The sequence below is a fragment of the Canis lupus genome, chromosome 3 (genome assembly GCF_003254725.2).
Source record: "Canis lupus dingo isolate Sandy chromosome 3, ASM325472v2, whole genome shotgun sequence".
In the NCBI taxonomy this organism is placed as follows: Eukaryota; Metazoa; Chordata; class Mammalia; order Carnivora; family Canidae; genus Canis; species Canis lupus.
In genome coordinates this window covers 78,817,241-78,838,015 of record NC_064245.1, presented here as the reverse complement: position 1 = coordinate 78,838,015, position 20,775 = coordinate 78,817,241, and positions in this window count along the sequence as shown.

The following is a 20,775-nucleotide window of genomic DNA, read 5'->3' as shown; positions in this document are numbered from 1 at the left end:
TCTAGTTTTGCTGTTTGTTCTTTTAGTCCTCAGATCAATTTCTTGTGTATTTAGAATAATTTGATATGTATCTAGCTAAAGGGAGACAGCAAACCTAGGGCCCTCCTACTACTCTGCCATCTTAATTCCACCTGCCCTCTTCCTTCTAAGAAGGGTAAAGAACAAGAAGTGGTTATGAGTAGTTAAAAATGAATTTTATTTTTTTAAATGGTCTGGTATCACACCTAGTTGGTGGATGACAGCTATAAAGGGACAAGCAAATAACACATCTTTACATTTACACATCTGGTGATAATGGACATGAGTTTCATAGACACAGAGATCTGGATTTGATTTCAGTCCTTCTTATCAGAGTGACCTGGAGCAAATTATTCAATCTTGCTAAGAGTTGTTTCTTCATCACCGTGCCTCCTGATGATAAGATTGATGTAATAAAAAAATATGTATATATGTTTTGTAGAAAGCCTAGAATATAGTAAACATGCATTTAAGAAGAGGCAATAATTGTTAGTAAGCTTGGCAAGCTCAAATCTACAACCAGAAGTGGCTAATGATTTTCAAGTACTTCTGCGAGCTCCTCATAAGGATTTGTAACCAGTAGTAGGCACCTTGTCAGAAAAGTTTCACCAAATAAGAAAAATCACATATGTGGCAGCATGCATACTGGCAGAAGCATGATATAAAGCAAGAATTAGAAGTAGAATTACAGCCTAAGGAATCTAAAAGATGATAGATATGTTGGATAACAAATCATAGTGTTTCTTATATGCTGCATAAGGAATTTATCTTTGTGATGTGTATACTGAGAAACAATTGAGTGCAGGCAAGAGAAGTGATATCAAGAAATTATTAAAAACCATGTAAGAAGGGATGAGAAAAAAGATAAACATATTTAAGAAACTAGGAGCAATAATATTCACTAAATCCTTAGGTGTGTAAACCGTCACATGGTATTCTTATTCATAATTCTCCATACATTTAAGGGAAGAAACAAAAATGTTTTTCTTCGTTTTCTACTTTTCTTCATTTCTGTGCCTCATTTATTATCACTCTACTTATATGTATCATGTATTCTTGCCTTTGTCCTTGATTCTTTAGTTGACTTTTTTTTGTAATTACATCTTATTTAATAAGTTAGCAACAAAATCTGTAGATGCTGTCACATAACTTATTTTTATCTTTACCATAATATAAATACAGGGAAATATAAGAAAAATGGGTACAAAATTTATTTTCTCATGTGCTCTATCACAGTGGAGGTCATGTAATAAGACAGAGTCTTACCAAGACCTCAAAGTACAACTGTGAGGTCTATTTAGTAAGTGGTAAATGCTCAATGAATATTCGTGGGAGCTTTGAGAAAATGAATGAATTCACCAAGAAGTTGTAATAATCTTAAATTCATGTAGCTTAATAGTTCAAGGTTGTCATGGAATAGTATAAAGTAGGGTCTGAATTTACTTTAAGTTTTCCCATAAGGATAACTAAGTATAATATCTGTCTTAGGGATTGTTTTTTTGTTGTTGTTGTTTTTAAGATATTATTTATTTATTTGACAGAGAGAGAGAGAGAGAGAGAGAGAACACAAGCAAGGGGAGCATCAAGCAGAGGGAGAGGGAGAAGCAGGCCCTACCTTAGAGCAGGCAGCCTGATGTGGGGCTCGATCCCAGAACCTCTTGATCAGAACCTGAGCCAAAGGCAGACTCTCAACCAACTGAGCCACCCATATGCCCCTGTCTCGGGGTATGGTATCTTCACTTTTCATCACCACTAAATGTGTGGCTAGACCTCCCTTAATACCAGCAGTACAGCAATACAGCTTACTGAAGTATATTAATAAACTAAACTAGTCTGACTCTCTAAAATGTTAGTTTACCTCCAGAAAAACATGATTGAAAGTGACATCTTTAATGAGATAGACTTTATCAGAGACTCTTTAATTTATCCACTCTTAGAATTTTTACCAAGTCTAAAAAGCAGTCAATTTACCTCTTAATGCTACTATATGTTCAAGTTTTGCAGAAAGGAATAAGAATGGCTTCTTATCCCTTATATCTTGCCTCCTGTCTAATCAAAGCATTTTCTAATTCAAATTGCATTAAGTAGTGCACATCAGATGAGTTCATCTAGTCATTGAATGAGGAAAGCATCCCACTGAGGGCTGAGCTGAGGAATCACTTAAAACGTTTAACTATCAAGCTGTTTTCAACCTATTTATTTTCCATGACATCAATTATCATTTTCACAAGACGGTTTCTCAATACTTTCTTTTCCTGGTGTGGTGAGGTGGCATAAAAGATTTAAAAAAAAAAAAAAAAAAAAAGGAAAAGGTAATCTTCTTTCTCAATTGCATAAATCTCAATACCTAACCCCCATCACATTTCCAAACAACTATCTTGCTCACATATACTATTTACAAATGCAATACTCCAGTTGAAGTAGCATTTTAAAAAGTTTTGCTTCCTTTATGAGCAAAATGCTGGTGATGCAGGCAAGTTTTGTTCAAGGACCCAAAAGAGGTCCTGTAGTTCCAGCCAAGAGGATCCTTTGGCTTTACACAGAATGGAGATCAAACATGAGCCAGCAGGAAGTGAGAGCAGAGTTTATTGATGATAGAGAGAGCGGATACAGACAGAGCATCTGGGAGACTCAGAAAGGAAAAGAAGAATGAGTCTCCTCTTTGCTAGGGATCTGGGATTTTTACTAGGATGGTGGTCTGGCATATGTGTCTTCTTAGGCATCCAGGAACTGATTCAAACAAAGAGGAGTGCTTAGATGTCCTCCATAAATCACTTATGCTCTGGAGCCAGGGGTCTTGGGATCAAGGTATCTGGAGTCAGGCTTAGAAAACATATGTGAAGACTTTGACTTGTCAATCCTTAAATGTTATCTATTGTGCTGGAAGACTCCAAAGAAATCTTTAACTCATTGACCTTGACAAGGAGGACATATATTAAGACATGTATAAAGTAGGGTGCAGGTCCTAGCAAGAATAGGAACAGGAAAAAGAGCCAAGAAAAAAAAAAAAAAACAGCTTTCTTTCATGGGGTCCCTTCAGTCTCTCTGTCTCACTGGGACTTGTTTAGCTAGATATGAACAAATTCAGATCATATTAGAGTGTAATCATTCACTGTGTGTTTTGACCAGATTCATTAATTTAATAATTAGAAGACCAAAATCTTAAGACTTGTTTCTGCTTAATTCCTTGATGTTAAGTGATTTCTTAGTATACATTTTTTTCTAATTGATTACTGTAGCATAAAAATCAACTTATGACAATTGTCTATTTATCAGGAATTTATTAAAAATAAAAGTTACATTAGAGTAAAACCCAGTCCAATTTTAAATTAGAATCTGAAGTTCAGAAACATTTCATCAATTTCTCCAGATACACACAATTCAAAGCCGCATGCCTGATGGTAGAAATTCTTTAATTATATTTAAAGCAATTTTCAAAAAGTCACATTTTTGCTCTCACTAAACCTAAAGTTCACAAATTTATTAGGGTAATCACCCTCTGCATAACCATGCCAGCAGGTCTCAGAAATTTTTATTTATACTGTATAATACTGATATCCTCTCAATGAATGCATGAACAGGAGATGAACATCTGAACAAGTCTTAAAAGGCTAATTATTCTCTCTTAACAATCTGGAATTTTGGTGATGAGGTTGAAAAATGGCATGTATATGGTACTGAAGCTGAGACATAGAGATGTGCAATCACTTATTGGTCATGAGGACTAGAGAAACAGAGGAAGTTATTCTGCTATAGCATTGAATAAAACTGATGTTTGGAAAGAAGCACAGACTCGAGACTGGTTTCTTGATCTCCACAATAATTCAGACCTCATCAACATAGTTCTGATAAGAAAAAGATCAGTTGTTTAGGATGTAAATAATATCCGTGTGTGTGTGTATGTGTGATTTATTGACAAACATTAATTGAAAAAAAATATGCGACTGACTCAAAGGTCTCAGTGAAAAGAATCAGAGTTGTTATTATTAATTTTTTAGATTTTATTTATTTATTCATGAGGGACACAGAGAGAGAGAGGCAGAGACACAGGCAGAGGGAGAATCAGGCAGAAGCAGACTGCATGTAGAGAGCTTGATGTGGGACTCGATCCCAGGACCCCAGAATCACCACCTGAGCCAAAGGCAGACCCTCAACCATTGAGCCACCCAGGTGCCCCAAGAGTTACTTTTTTCAAGAAAATTTCAGGAAAGAAAGAAAAATTATTATAATTATTATAATATTATAATAAGAGTACTTAAACAGGATTTCATGATAATATAAAGCACAAAACTGACACTGAAGTATCCAAGTAAAAATTAAAATTATTAAAATGCTAAACTTTATGTTATGTATCTTTTATGACAAAAATAAGAAAGTTTAACAAAATACCTCAATTGAGGTTTTTACTCTCTTTTCAAATTCTTTGAATTGAGAAATCCATTTAGTTCTCAAGTCCCCTTCTTTCAAGGCTGGTGTACGTTTGGTAAGCTCAGAATTTTTACAAATGCTAAGCTCCCCTTAAAATATACATGTAAGTGATTTTTAAAAAGAATTCATGCAGCATGAGAAAGTAGGTCCTACTCTCTTATATATGACTCAGAATAGAAGTTATTCTCTCCCTAGGAATAAGTAAAGGATGTGTTTAAAGGCTGCCACACTCTACATCATGGTAGAAAACAACAAATAAAATTTGTGCAGATGCACAGACATGATATAAATTAAAAGAGAAGCATACTTTTAGATATTCCTCTATTATGTTTCAGCAGAAAAAAAAATGAATAGAATTATTTAGAACTACTTATAGTTGATAAAGACTTATACTTGCAAGTCTTATCTCTGAACAAACATAAAAAGATAAAGATTACTTGGCAGAGGTTAACTCATAAAAAATATGTAATATGTTTGAATACAAGGAAATATGTCATTGTTCTGTGATTTTGCTGAATGAGTATATAATAGTACTCACAAAAAAGAAAATATATTTGAATTATGCAGTCCCACAAAGTAGTGGCCTATTGTAGACTGAAACAAGTTCAAGCAAAAGATGTTAAGGAGAGCTGAAAAGTTTCACATTAGAGAAATCTATGAAAGGTATAAGTTTGAATAAATAACAAGTGTTAAGAATAGTCCAATTCACGATAGTGAGCAATAGGTAGAATGAATACATGGAAAAAATAATATGTGATTACACATAAATCAAGATGACAATCAGCATTTGGGGAGAGAAATGCCTAAAGATTGTATAATTTTGATTGTAGGATAACGTGCCCTGTGTTCTACTCTCCATTCTTGTCTAATTCCACCTGATGCTTTCACTTCAGCCCCACCAAATTTGTTTCAATACATCTAACCCATTCTTTCTCTCCTGTAATTCATAGCAGTAAATCAAAATTTTTCAGATTGAATGACTTTTCCAGAGGAAAAAGTAAGGAAATCTTTTCTGGTAAATACCTTTCTAAATCTGAAATGCATTGATTGTGATGTCATGACTATGCCTAACGTTCAAAAAGTGATGGTTTTGTGCCACCAGGACTGCATTGATTAGTTATTGTTAACTGAACATTCTGTTAGCAGGATAATGTACCACAGCCTGTATATTTTCAAGCGATATGTCCATTACTGTTTTAGTGTGCTGAATGTAATATACATATTCTATGTTTTTATGGATACTATTTTTCCCGTTAAAATTTCAATGCTTATGTCTGGGGGAAGGGTTCAACGTTGGTTGTCTAAACCATAAAATAAACCTGAAACCCTGTATCCTGATTTTATCACAGAATGTGAATCTAAATGTGCAAAGACAAGATAGTTTAGAAGTATGATGATTTGCACAAGCAGGTGATATGGAGTATCAGAATGAATATCTAACAATTGAACTAGTGACCCAATGACACTTGGTTTGGTTTCCATTATGAAGTATCATCAAGTGGTATTTCTTAGTTATTGATTGAATCACATAATGTTCAACAGAAGCACAGTAGCCACTATGAGAAACCAATAAGGATGTTCTGAAACAAGTACTTTGTAGATTTATGAATGTTTTCCACAAATATAAAAGAGCTCAAACCACAAAGACATAATTAAGAGGTGAAATATGTGTGGAGAAACTAATGATACTCTAAAAGCATTATCTTCTTTCTGGGATCCTTATAAATATAGTTAAAATATTGATAACAATATGCCCACAAAGGAAGCAGGAGCCCTAAATACAGAGAACATGCTGATGGTTGCCAGAGGAAAAAGAGGTAGGGAGATAGGCCAAATGGGTAAAGGGGAATGGGAGATACAGGCTTCTAGTTGAGAAATAATAAAAGGATACCATAGAAGATATAGTCAATGGTATTTTAATACTGTTGCATGGTGAGGCACTGGAGTGGCCCAGTCAGTTAAGCATCTGTCTTCAGCTCAGGTCATGATCTACAGGTCCTAGGATCATGCCCTGCTGGGTTCCTTACTCAGAGGGGAGTCTGCTTCTCCCTCTCCCTTCTGCCCCTCCCCCTTCTCCTGTGCTCTCTCCTTCTCAAATAAATAAATAAATAAATAAATAAATAAATGATAAACGATTTTATAAAAATAGTATTGCATGGTGACAGATGGTAGCTAACACTTGTGGTGACCATAGCATTACATATACAGTTAATGAATCACTATGTTGTATACCTGAAATGAATGTAACATTATTTGTCAACTCTATTAAAATAAATAAATAAAGGCAGGAACAACAATAGAAAATGTATCTAATTAAACAAAACATATCAATGACTTCTAACATTGAAAAACTATAGCATGGCCTTTGTGCAGGATAATAGATGACCTTTTATTACAGCAGGACAGAAATATTGATGAATTAGTGTACAAATCAATACTTAGCCTATATGCATTATGTATTCAAAAAAGATTTGTCTTTACTAAAATAAAAATTATCTTGTGAGTTTTGATGACTAGAAAAGATAGATAATACCTGCATGCCAATCGATCTTCAATCCATTCGAAGAGAATTGTGAAGATTAAAAATAACCATGCAATTTTGACTCAGTATTGAAGTAAATTTTGGAAACTTTAATATGAATTAACTGTTTTGTATAATTTTTCAAAACCAAAAAGAAAAAAAAAAAACGGGCAGGAACTATAAGACTTGGCATTTCTATTCTAAATTTAACTGTATTATGGCAAAATGAGACAAAAGGTATGATTTTGTTTGTTTTAAGTAAGGATATAGAAAATATTTCTTCAGGAAACTGATAATATCAGGAAAAACTACATCTATGACTATAAAATCTTTATCAAGTGACACAATGGAAAAAATTTCCAATATCTCTAAAGCCTTTAATTAACAGCGTAAAATCATATTTGTATGTAGAATGGGAAAGTTTTCAAAATAAATTTGAATATTTAGTACAAGATAATAGGTCTTTAATGATAATAATTGGCAAATGTGCAGGCTTGGAATGTGTTATGCCTCTGGTCCTAGTGTGTAATTTAACCTTAATCCTTAGGAAGGACTAAATCTATAATTCCTCATTGTATGCTTCATCCCCTATAGCAAATAGTTTCTGCTGCTTTTGGATATTTCTAATTCTTTGATGGGAATTTTTCATTTACTACAGATAAATAAAAAGAAAAAAACTCAGGGCAGGAGTGGCTGGGTGGCTCAGTAGTTGAGTGTCTGCCCTGGTGCAGGTTGTGATCCCAGGATCCTGGGATGGAGTCCCACATTGGGCATCTTGCATAGAGCCTGCTTCTCCCTCTGCCTATGTCTCTGCCTCCTCTCTGTGTCTCTCATGAATAACTGATTAAAATCTTAAAGAAAAGAAAAGAAAAAAAAGAAAAGAAAAGAAAAGAAGAAAGAAAAAAAAGAAAAGAAAAGAAAAGAAAAGAAAGAAAAGAAGAAAAAAAAGAAAAGAAAAGAAAAGAAAAAAGGAAAGAAAAGAAAGAAAAGAAAAAAAGAAAAGAAAGAAAAGAAAAGAAGAAAATAAAGAAAAAAAGAAAAGAAAAGAAAAGAAAAAGAAAAGAAAAGAAAAGAAAGAAAAGAAAAGAAAAAGAAAAGAAAAGAAAAGAAAAGAAAAGAAAAGAAAAGAAAAAAGAAAAACTCAGGGTACCTGAGTGACTTTGTTGGTTAAGCAACTGATTTCTTTGGCTTAGTCATGATTTCAGAATCCTGGATCTAGCTCCACATTGGGCTCCCTGCTCAGCTGGTAGTCTGCTTTTGTCCCTTTGCCCCTTTCCCAACATTATGCTCTCTCTCTTTCTCACATGAGTAAATAAAGTCTTTAAAAAAGAAAGAAGAAGAAGAAAAGAAGAAGAAGAAGAAGAAGAAGAAGAAGAAGAAGAAGAAGAAGAAGAAGAAGAAGAAGAAGAAGAAGAAGAAGAACTTAACTATTGGCATAAGTAATCTGATTTACAGCTTAAGCCATTTACTGTGAAACAAGTCATTTGTGTTTAGGTGGAACTACCTTGTCATTTGTTAAAGATAACAATGTTATCTTTAAGAAACAATATTTTTTAAAATGAAGATTTTATTTCAGTTATTAACATTTCTGAGTACTCACGATGTAATTTACATTACATTTGATGGACTAATGTGTATCAATGTTGGTAACTAGAAAATTTTCCTCTAAGGCAACATGCCTGCTTTCCTTCTCAGAGGATGAGTGGCTATGTGAGGAAACACCAGTGTGTTTATATGTTCAATCTTATATCTTAAAATATTTCTTTGAAATGGCAATATTTGATCCATTAATTTAATCTTTGAGATAGATTCCAACTCTATATGTATATCTGAAATGTGTGATAAATTTTATTTACATACAAAGTGGAAATTTTGTGTCTTAGATATTTTAAAAATCAGGATTAACAGAATGCATCAGGAACCTGCATAATTCATAGAGGACTACATCACCAGTAATATTTTCTTAGAAGCCTTTGGCTTCTAGGAAGTTGACTGGTTCAGGGATTTATTGGCCCTCTAATAATGTCAGAACAATTTCTGACATTCACTTAGAGGGGAAGTTATTCAGAAAAAAGATGCTTTCTGGGATTTGAACATTATGACTTTCTCTAATGCACTCCCACTCTTTTATCCAACTATTTTCTCTGTATTATTTCAGAGATGAAATTAGTGCTATTGTCAAGAGTTCATAATTGAAGTGCCATTGTTATTCAGTGTTTATATTATACCCAAAACAATGATGAAAGATTAACTAAAGGTCAAGGCACAGGGTGTTGGAAAATACAGACACACATACACACCTGGCAATTAAAGTAAGAAGCACATAATAAGTCGTAAAATTCCTTCTTCATGATGAAGTATATACTGCAACTGAATGTAAAATCAAAAGTGATAGTGACAGAAATTAATTTTGTTTATATCATGAACATTTATAGCAAACACAGCACCAGGCAAGTTCATAGAGTCACAAAAATTGAAAACACAAAAGACTTATTAAAGCCATCAAGTTCATCTCATACAAAGTGAAAGCTTGTTTAGAGCAAGAATGATGGATGGTTTTTAGTCTTCTCTAGTTTGGAATGTTTTGAGAAGCAAGGCTTTTGCTCTTTCTCATTTCAATTCATTACAATCTCAAACTAACACTCATTTTCATCACAAACATGCCCCCACATGTGTACTCAGAGCTCTCCAAAGAAATTGCCTTCCCTCAAGCATAGTCAGTTTTGTCTTTTTGTGTCTGCCTTTGCATAACTTTTCATACAGTTGACAATGGCTTCCCCATATTTTTCCATAGCATTTCTTCCAATTTTTCTAGGTCATCACAAAGGCCATCACTTTCATGAAGCATTTCCTCATCTCTTCAATTTTTATTGCTTTATTTTTAATTTTTAACTATCATTTTAAACTAATAGTAGACATAGAAAAATTACAAAATTAGTAAAAAAAACTCACAACTTCCTTCATATTTTTTTCCATTTTCACCAGTCTTAATGTTTTAATTAGCCATAGTACAATTATCAAAAGTAGGAAATTAATATCATTACAATGTTATGTAAAAACTGCAAACTATTTGAATGTTGCTAGTTTTTTCCATTATTGCCCTTGTGTTGATTACCTATATAGCTAGATATATGAAACTGGGAAGTTGAAAATTTTCCAAAGAGACAGAAGAAGACTGTCTCATGAGTGCTGGTGTCAACATATCAGGTATATGGAGAAATATTGATGATTCAGGAAAGGATTGTTAATTGTGAGAAGGAGGCCTCTGAGTAGGAAATGCGGTATTTGATCTTATTTGCACAAAGTAAAAGTAGAATGATTATTTTATTTTTAAAATTTTTTTTTTAATTTTTATTTATTTATGATAGTCACACACAGAGAGAGAGAGAGAGAGAGAGAGAGGCAGAGACACAGGCAGAGGGAGAAGCAGGCTCCATGCACCAAGAGCCCGACATGGGATTCAATCCTGGGTCTCCAGGATGGCGCCCTGGGCCAAAGGCAGGCGCTAAACTGCTACGCCAACCAGGGATCCCTAGAATGATTATTTTAAAAGAAGAAAAAAAGAAGTGTTTAAGGGTACAGACCCAAGAATGTCAGTAATAGTTTCAGTAACATGAACATAGAAATTCTCTTCTGTAAGTTTTTATTTTGTCAAAGCAAAATAAAACAGCAGGATTATCAACTGAGAATACGGGGAAGGAAGTTGTGAAAATAAGAATATTTATGCAGGCAATTTTAATGATAACACTCTACTCTCTCAGAGGCTTAACACAGGAAAATGATTCTTTTTTTTTTTTTTTTTTTTTTTTTTTACCAGTTGTCTGGATAGTCTTGTTTAATCTACTTGGTGGATCTCTTCCAAATGCCTCTTGGATCTAGTGACCCAATATTTAGCCCCATAAACTTCAACATGAGTCTTTATCTAGATTGTAGGAAGAGTCCACAGAGAAAGTGTGGAAAAGGAATTTAAATTCTTAACTGACTTAATCCTCAAGGGATTCATAATCCCAATCACATTTCATTATCAAGAATGAGTGATTTGGAATGTCTTCACTTGACTGTGACAAGGCTAACAATATAGTTTAGGTCTATAACCAGGAAGTGGCTTTTGTGAACAAGTAGCTTATTTCTGCTAGGGTAGGGTTGAAGGATTGAGGAGGGAAAAAAAGGAGTAGCATACTATTTCAAGTCATTAGGAAAATAAAAATTAGTAGATATAGGAAAACTGCTAAGCAGAATGAAAGTCTTCCTTGAGATTTATAGTTTTAAAGTTAGACAATTTAACATGGTTTAATATTAGTTCTTAAAATTATGCTCATGGTTTTAAAGTTAGAGTAGCAATATGTTTGTAATGTTTCAGCCTGGGAGGAAGAGGAAGAGGGTTAGATGTGATCATTTTAGTTTTGCTTGGAAGTTTCTAGTGAAGAGGCAAGAGATTTGAAGGAATAAGTAGAGGAGTGATTATAAAAGTGATCATGGAATCCAACAGAAGAATGTAAGAATAGAACTTGGTAACAATAAAAACTTGCAGAGTTGACAGATTGATGGCACCATTGTGATTAAAAAAAAAAAAAGTTGGATTCAGAGAACAGAAACAATGAGATAGACACACAGTTATGGTCAAGTAGTAGTGAGTGACTTATAATTGGACAGTGAGAGGGAGTTCAGGAAGAGGATCATTGAAAGTGAAGATATTGGAAATTTCTCTACAGGGATATTGAAATAAGTATGGATTTTGACAGGAGAAATAGAGAGTAGTGATGGTGGGGAGGCAAAATCTTCAGGCTATGAAGAGGAATAGACTGGGGATTGCAAATAACCCTGATTTTCTTTTTTTAAAATTAAAAAAAAAATTTTTTTTTAATTTTATGATAGTCACACAGAGAGAGAGAGAGAGGCAGAGACACAGGCAGAGGGAGAAGTAGGCTCCATTCACCAGGAGCCCGACGTGGGATTCGATCCCAGGTCTCCAGGATCACACCCTGGGCCAAAGGCAGGTGCCAAACCACTGTGCCACCCAGGGATCCCCTAACCCTGATTTTCAAAGGAGCTTGGAGTCCTACACTAGAGAGGGTCACCGGAAGTGACTAAAAAGGTGAGGAAGATGCCTAGTCCACTCTTAAATAGCAATATGAGAGGAAAAACAGCCGCCATCAGAGCATTGCTAGGAAAGCAAAGTCTTGGAACACAGTAACAATTTTGTTTACAAGATGATGAGGGAACACTGCAAATAAGGAATTTTGCTGATGAAAAAGCAAGAAGTTCATTGAACAAATGAAAGATTCCTTATTATCAAAAGAAGTTACATTGGGTCAGATGAAGGGATTTGCAGTTATTTCAGGATGAGAGCCCTGTTGATGAGGGATGATAATAAAGAAGTAATTAATTCTAACAGCTTTAATCAGTTGATTCTTGTTTTATATTTTTTACCAACTATCCCAGGAGGACAATCCCTTTGGTTAGACTGTGATTCAACCTCACAAAGCTACACACATAGACACATACACACACATACAAAGAAACAAAGGAGATATAACCTGGGATACAAATTGCATGTATAATACATGAAAGGCCAGAATATAAGTCAATAAAAATGTCAAATGCATCATAAAGGCCAAAATATTTCAATAACCAATGAGAAGAAATTAAATTTATGTAAGTTTTAGAAGATCTTTTTATGTGTCTTTGCTTTTGTCAATGGTCTTATTGTAAAGAAGGATAAATTATTATCTAAAATCAAGTGAGTCAGGGATCCCTGGGTGGCTCAGCAGTTTAGTGCCTACCTTGGGCCCAGGGCATGATCCTGGAGTCCTAGGAACGAGTCCCGCATTGGGCTTCCTGCATGGAGCCTGCTTCTCCTTCTGCCTGTGTCTCTGCCTCTCTTTCTCTCTGTGTCTCTCATGAAAAAATAAATAAAATCTTAAATAAATAAATAAATAAATAAATAAAATAAAATCCAGTGAGTCCTTTTTTTTGTGATTATAATCATCAATATTTGGAAATACCAAGGGATCCTTGCAGCAATTTAAAACTTAGGAAATTATAGTAGTCTTGTTAAATTTACTAACTGCTGTCATAGCCACAAGGAGAAATAACTGGTTCAAATCAGTGAAGGACTGGTATCAAGGATACACAACCAGGGCTTTAATTAATGTTTGTGCTAATTGATCTTTACTAATTGGGATGATGAAATACTGTGTGGTAATTAGATAAAATATTAATAAAATATATATGCGTATTTTGACAGGATTTAAATCACTCAATACTTCCGGAATGGTATAACTTTTAGTGGTGGTAATCACGGCCAATTCTAGTTGCAGGTATAATCGGTTGTGCTAAACTCTTTGGGTTTTTTGTTTGCTGTTTTTAAGATTTTATTTATTTTATTTGACAGAGGCAGAGAGCACAAACAGGAGATGCTGAGAAAGGAGAGGCAGAAGCAGGCTCTCTGCTGAGCAGGGACCTCAACTTGGGGCTCCATCTCAGGACCCTGGGATCATGACCAGAGCTGAAGGCAGTCACTTAACAGACTGAGCCACCCAGTAGCCTAAAATGCTTGTTTTGAAAATGCAAATGGTTCCAACTAGATTGATGTAGTAGGGAACAGTTTCAACAAAATGAGAATTTTGTTTTTGCTTAGGTGAATGTCATCACAAGAAACACTAGGTAAAGACAGAAAACTATACCCAGGTATATCAAGCCACACAAGGATTATACAATCTACAGACACCTTCCAACATCCTGGCCAGCTGCTTCTGTTCACTGTGTGTTAGAACTTTCCATCCCATTTCCAGTAATGCTCTTTCCACTGCTTCACAGTCATCCCCAAAATGTGATATTCTGACTCTCACTTCCATAAGTAAACTTTAGATCTGGTTCAAAGGTAGAGTGCTACTATTTCTCATGTATTTATAAAACACTACTATTTTAATTTGGTTCCTATGTTATTTTTTAAAATTATGTGTGACTGATAAAGTTTTTGAATGCCATTCTCTTAACTTCATTTGTTTATATAAGGTTTGTGGGTTTTGTTTCATGATTTTATATAGTGTATTTATTTGGGGGAAGAACTGACTATCCTGGAAATGTTCACTCCTCAGTCTCCTTTTGGTAGAGAAAATAGGATCATGTGACTCATTTTGGCTACTTGGCTATGAGCACTAGTGACATGTAACTTGTGAGACAAAGTATAGAATTGCAAGCAAACAACCCTCTCACTATCTCTTACACCCACTCATCGACATAGAAGTACCGTGTTCCAGACAGTGCAGCTGCAAGAGGGTGGAGCCTCTGTCAACTGCTTCATTCTGTCTCTGCATGAAGGACTTTTTATTTCAAGGAAGTTTAGAATGGTGTCAGACTTTATATGAAAGAAAAATAAGCATTTATAATGTAAGGCACTCAGATTTTGAGCTTGTCTCTTATTGAAGCATAACTGTAGTATTTTGACTTTTATAGAAGTAAAAATCAATTGAATGAGCTTAGTGTACAGAATATTTCACCATAGGCTTATTTTGGAGGTTTTAATATTTGTCTTTATGAATTTTATCTTGAATGTGTATGAGGTGTTCTATACCAGAGGAGTTCTGTTCTATTTAAAACATTACAGTATATATTAAGCATCTCCCCATTCTGCCCTCCCTTAGCTCTAGTCCTTACTCTTAAAAGCAATAAGTTAAAAAAAACAAAAAACATTAAGTTAGAGCCAGATCAGTCATCCTATGCAAATCGCTGGACAACTTATAGGTGAGGAGTGAGGAAAATTATTATCTTTTTTTTTTTTGGTTATAAAGAAAAAGAAGCAGCTGTCCCTCTCCCTTCCTGAGAATCTACTCTTCACTCCAGTTCTTTGGTAGGAAAATGAAATCTCACCAGAAGCCAGATAGCCTCTAGTTCTTCTGCTTTCATCATCTAACTTCTCTGACTTCATTGTTCTTTGAAATGCAAATACCCAGAAAGATAGTACCTCCAGCCTTCCTGGCACTTTGGAAGTTTAGCCTAGGCACCTCCTCTGAGATGTAACCATGGTTACATCTAGGAAAGGTCCTAGAGATAAGAGAAGTTTTGTTATCCTTTTGGATAAAAGCAATTAACTAGACAAATGGCTACAGATGGAATTCTCCTGGTTTGTGAAGAATCTTAGGAGGTTGGGGCTTTTTACAGAAAATGCTGAAAAATCTGGGAATTTTTTTTATTTCCTCATAAGTATTAATGCAACAAAGAGTGTTATATTCTTTTTTATTGCCTGTTAACAGATTGCCACAATTAATTTAATGCCCAAATTGACTTTTACACTTGCTTCTGACAAAATTGAAAAGTTATGTTTTTACTAAGATGGGGTTAATAATTTTATGCTCCAGAGAAAACACTACTAAGTAATTATTTCCAAATTTTCAAAGAATGACTTCTTTTCTGACTTAATATGTATGGTTAACAACTCTCAGACATGAACTTTAGGACAGGCGTTATTTTAAATGTTGTATTATATTAACTCCTTTATTTCCAACAGCCTAATAAAGTAAGTACTATTAACAGCCTAATTTTGCATGTAAGGAAACTGAGGTACAGAGAAGTCAAGAAATTTTCCTAAGGTCATACAGCAGGCAATGTTCTTGTAATCTGATCCTAAGTCTAAACCTAAGACTCCAGTCTCTTAATTATCATGCTCTGCTACTCTTACTATAGTCCAGTAGTGTGTACACTTATACTCTCTCATGGCCATCCAAAGCACAACATATTATTGAAATGTGATGCAGATTAATGGATCAATTAAGTTAATTACAATTTTGAGAATGACAAAAGCAATTTATATAAAAGTATAATATTTGCAAAATAAATTCAATGGATGAGTCCAAGAGCAAAATGATATGGGGTAAAAAAATAAATCAGTGACTTATAATATAAGCCTAGAAATTCAATAAGAAAGCATCAGGAGTACACAAAGAAAACACATTAATGTAAAGTAAGGTGACATGGAAAATAGAAATAGACATATCACTCATGTGTAAAACACGTTCAAAAGAAAGAAAATAAAATATATATTCAGGCACATACATTTGAAAAAAATTATGACATGTCATTGCCAGAAAAGGAGAAAGGTGTAAGTCTTCATATTGAAAAGGTTGAAGACATGCCAAAGTGTAGGTAAGAAAAAATTAATAGCTGAAAATACTGGAAGTCAAACTAGAAAACAAAAAAGTATCTAAAAAGCAAGGAGTAAAAACTACAATACAAATAATAAGAATTATAAAACACTTCTCAGCCAAAGCATTAAAAAATAATGGAGTAATATTTCCAAATGTCAAAGGAAAATAACTTAAGCCTAGACTTTTATATCCAATAAAATTAAAATTTAAATATAAGGAAAAAAGGAATATAGTAAGTATTAAGGGATTAGAAATTTAATCAAACAAAGAATCTTTTGGAAAATACACTGAGAAAATATCTTAACAGAAGAGGAAAAATGCAAATATATTATATAAATAGGATATATATATATTACATATTAAATAGGATATATATAATATATATTAGATAGATGATAAATAGATGGATGATAGATAGATATATAAAGTAAGATACTGGCTCACATGATTATGGAAATTGATGTTCAGCTCAAGTGACCAGGCAGTACAAGTGAAATTGTCCCTTTTTATTCTATCAGGTCCTCAAAGGATTGGATGATGCCCACCCACATTGAGGTGTACAATTTCAAAAATTTTTTTAAAAATTTATTTATTTATTTATTTATTTATTTATTTATTTATTTATTTATTTATGAGACACACACACACACACACACACACACAGAAAGAGAGAGAGAGGCAGGGACATAGGCAGAGGAGAAGCAGGCTCCCCACAGAAGCCAGATGTGGGACTCTATCCCAGACCCAGCACCACACTCTGAGCTGAAGGCAGACACTCAACTGCTGAGGCATCCCTACAATTTCAAATATTAATTCTGTTCTGGAAATACCATTATTCACAGACATATCAAAAAATAAATTTAAATAGATTTCTGGGCACCCCATGATCCATGCAACTAGACACATAAAATTTACTATTATAATAAATATAAAAATACTGAAGATAGACATAAGGAATTTGGGGATTTTTTTTAATTTTTATTTATTTATTTATTTTTTAGCCCGTTTGGGCTGTAGTAAGAAATGCCTTGGTGGCTTAAAGGAAAGTTATTGTTCACAGTGCTGGATGCTGAGAAGTCCAAGATTTAGGTGCTGGCAGATTTAGTGTCTGGTGAGAACCCTCTTCCTGGTTTGCAGACAGCCACCTTCTTGCTGTATCCCCTTATGGCAGAAAGAGAGGGATCTCTGGAAAACTCCTCTTCTTATAAGGACAATAATCCCATCATGAGTTCTCTACTCTCGTAGCCTTATTTAAACCCTCCCAAGAAACCCTCCTCCAAATACCATCACTAAGGATGAGGGGTTCAATATGTAACTTTTGGGTGGGTCACTAACGTTTGGTTCATAATAACTAGGTTAGAGTTGATATAGGGAGGTAAGAATGTGATCACAGGGGCAGCCCGGTGGCTCAAAGTTTTAGAGCCTGCCTTTGGCCCAGGGCATGATCCTGGAGAATCTGACTAAGTCCCACATCAGGCTTCCTGCATGGAGCCTGCTTCTCCCTCCTCCTGTGTCTCTGCCTCTCTCTTTCTGTGTCTCTCATAAATAAATAAAATCTTTTTAAAATAATAATAATTTTTAAAAAAAGAATGTGATCACATAACATGTTTATGGAACAAATATAAATTAGTATAGGATAATTACAAATTGACTTTAATTCCTATTTAAGAAATTAGGGAGTAAATTAAAAAATCAATATGTATATAAAATAAATTTATAATGGGAACTTAATCACCAACTCAGGAATTAAATTTAAATATATAGCTATGAAACAAGCAAATAAAAAAAAAACTAAGAAAGACACATGAATAAATTACAGCAATACTTTTAATAATAATAGTAATAGAAAATATGACTTCAGATGGATGAAATCTCTGATGAAAGTATTCAATATAATAAATGTAAGTGTTTTAAACTCACTGGTTAAGAAAGGACTCAAAAAAAAAAAAAAAAAGAAAGGAGAGACTCATAACTTAGTATGTATCAAACAAGATCCAGTAATAGGATATCTATAAGAGACTAACTTAAAAACAAAGGATTCATAAATGATGGAAAATGTATCAGGCAAATATTATGCAAAAAAATGCTGTGATAAAATTTTTAAAAATCTAGACACTAGAAAAAGCCATCAAAATGGCCCAAAATTTACAATCAATAGGAAAAATAAGCTAAAAAGATCTAGTCATCATGAAAATAAATGTACCAAATAAAATATCTTCTAAACATATCAAGCGGGGATCCCTGGGTGGCGCAGCAGTTTGGCGCCTGCCTTTGGCCCAGGACGCGATCTTGGAGACCCAGGATCGAATCCCACGTCGGGCTCCCGGTGCATGGAGCCTGCTTCTCCCTCTGCCTGTGTCTCTGCCTCTCTCTCTCTCTCTCTCTCTCTCTGTGTGTGACTACCCTAAATAAATAAAAATTTAAAAATAAATAAATAAATAAATAAATAAATAAATAAATAAATAAAGCAATATTGAACGATTATAGGGAGAAACAGACGGATGTAACTGCAAATTTTGATATAGCACTCTGAGTAGTAGATATAGGAAGCAGACAAAACCAAGCAATTAAAAAGATTTGAATACTAGGGATAATTTGAATTTCTTTATGTCTGTCTATGGTATGTCTCTGTGTGTGTATTCTTTTCAATAAGAAATGCTCATGATGGATTTTTCCACCAATAACTTTGATGCTAAGTGAAGTTCATCTAAAGGGTATTTCTTATAACCAGGGAACTCAAATGATTTATATATGTGAGATCTTAAGAAACAGTGATGCTATTTTTTACTTTCAAGTCAATCTAATTAATCACAATGAAAGAAATCAGGTAAAGGTTTTGAAGGAAAGGAGATGGTTAGATTGTCTTAGGTATGTAACCTAAGATCAAAATAACAAAAGAATGTCCTTCCAATCTGATGATCAATTTTTCAAATGTATTTGGTCCAAAAATGCCTGAGTATTAAATTATATATTTTTATTTAAAGAGTTAATTTTGTTAGAGTGTTCCTAACTCTCAAATAAAAAGATATATAAAAATAACAACTAGCATTATACATTTTAATCTCAAAGAATTTGGATACACTTTGTCCCTCCACAAAAAAAAATAAATAAAAGATTTTACTTTTAGCATAAAAAATGTTGCTTGGCATCCGTAATTTTTAAGACTCATTGTTTATAAGCATGGCAATAGATAGGACCCATGTTTCTTCCTTATTTTTGACTTCTTTTCGACTTGGCTCCAGTTAACCTTTGCAACTTGTTCAATGAGAAACTCCAGTGAACTGTATCACCATACACAATTAATGGTTGAGAGGTCTATAATAAATGAAAATGCCACCACTGCTTAGCAATTAGCTTATGGATCATCTCCAACCACTTAGAACCTCTTCCGTCTGCCCCATTTAAACATGCTGGGTGATTTAAATTATACTTAAAGCGAGCAGCAATATTCAATTACCAGTGGGTTCATTGTGTGGAATTGTCACCATTATGATTAACAGCCCTTATGAAAAACAATTAATTTGGTGTCTTGTTGCTAGGTCAACTATAAAAGCTAATTCCCTTGAAGAAAAAACTATGTTTATCAGTACATACCCTTTTATAATGCTTTGATCTAAAACATTAAAATGATCCCTTTAAGAAGTTGCAGAACTTAAATAGGAAAATATATCTTCAACATTAACGTAGGAGGAAGAAAAACCTAGTCATTTATTTTTCCTGATGAAAGAACATAGTGACAGGTAAAAGGAAACAAAAGCTAACAATTTACACAGAAATTAGGTATATTCTCTCATATTTTAAATCTATCGTAGGGAACTCAGTTACTCACATTCAAAGGAGGAATAGCAACTAGACAAAGGCATTTGGCTTCTTATAAGAGAGTTCAAGTACCAAAGAGATATGTTTCACTTCAAGCACAGTAGCACAAAAAAACAAATAATTATCTCATCCTACTAAACCACTGAGTTTAAAAAGAAAACAAGAAACAAAACAACCAGCCTTTTTCAGCAAATGTTTTCAATAAGTATTATAAAAGAACCTATTCTAGGCTTCTTTATAATCCCTTGGATGAGCTGAGAGAAAACACCACTATGTTCTTCAAAAGAAAAATCACTTAGTACTTACACTATTCCCTGAAAGATGTAAGATTTAATAACACTATTTTCTACGAAGCCCTTGGAATCAAGTCAATGAATTTGTTGTATTTGTTATATTTATATGTGTATTTATGTTATTTGTAGGAGATTATACCTACAGGCAGTCTCAATGGGTCTATTTGGGCAATGTCCTAACCTCTTTTCTAGTATTCTTTTATTTTCCAAAATTATTGTCCAATCTTGTTATTTAACCCTTTATAGTATATCTCCATCATGACTAATCATTCTTTTTCCATTAATTGGATTCTTTATTCGGGTCCATACAAAGATTTTATGCATTATGACTTGTTACTGATCTGGGCTTCTTATGTATCTTGATAAAAAAAAAAAAAAAAAAGAAAGAAAGAAAGAAAGAAAGAAAGAAAGAAAGAAAGAAAGAAAAAGAAAAATTTAAAAATGCATAAAACTACCAAATTGGAAAGAAACTTGAAGGACATTGGATTTATCCATTATAAAAGTGACTATGTAGGGTGGCGCAGCGGTTTGGCGCCTGCCTTTGGCCCGG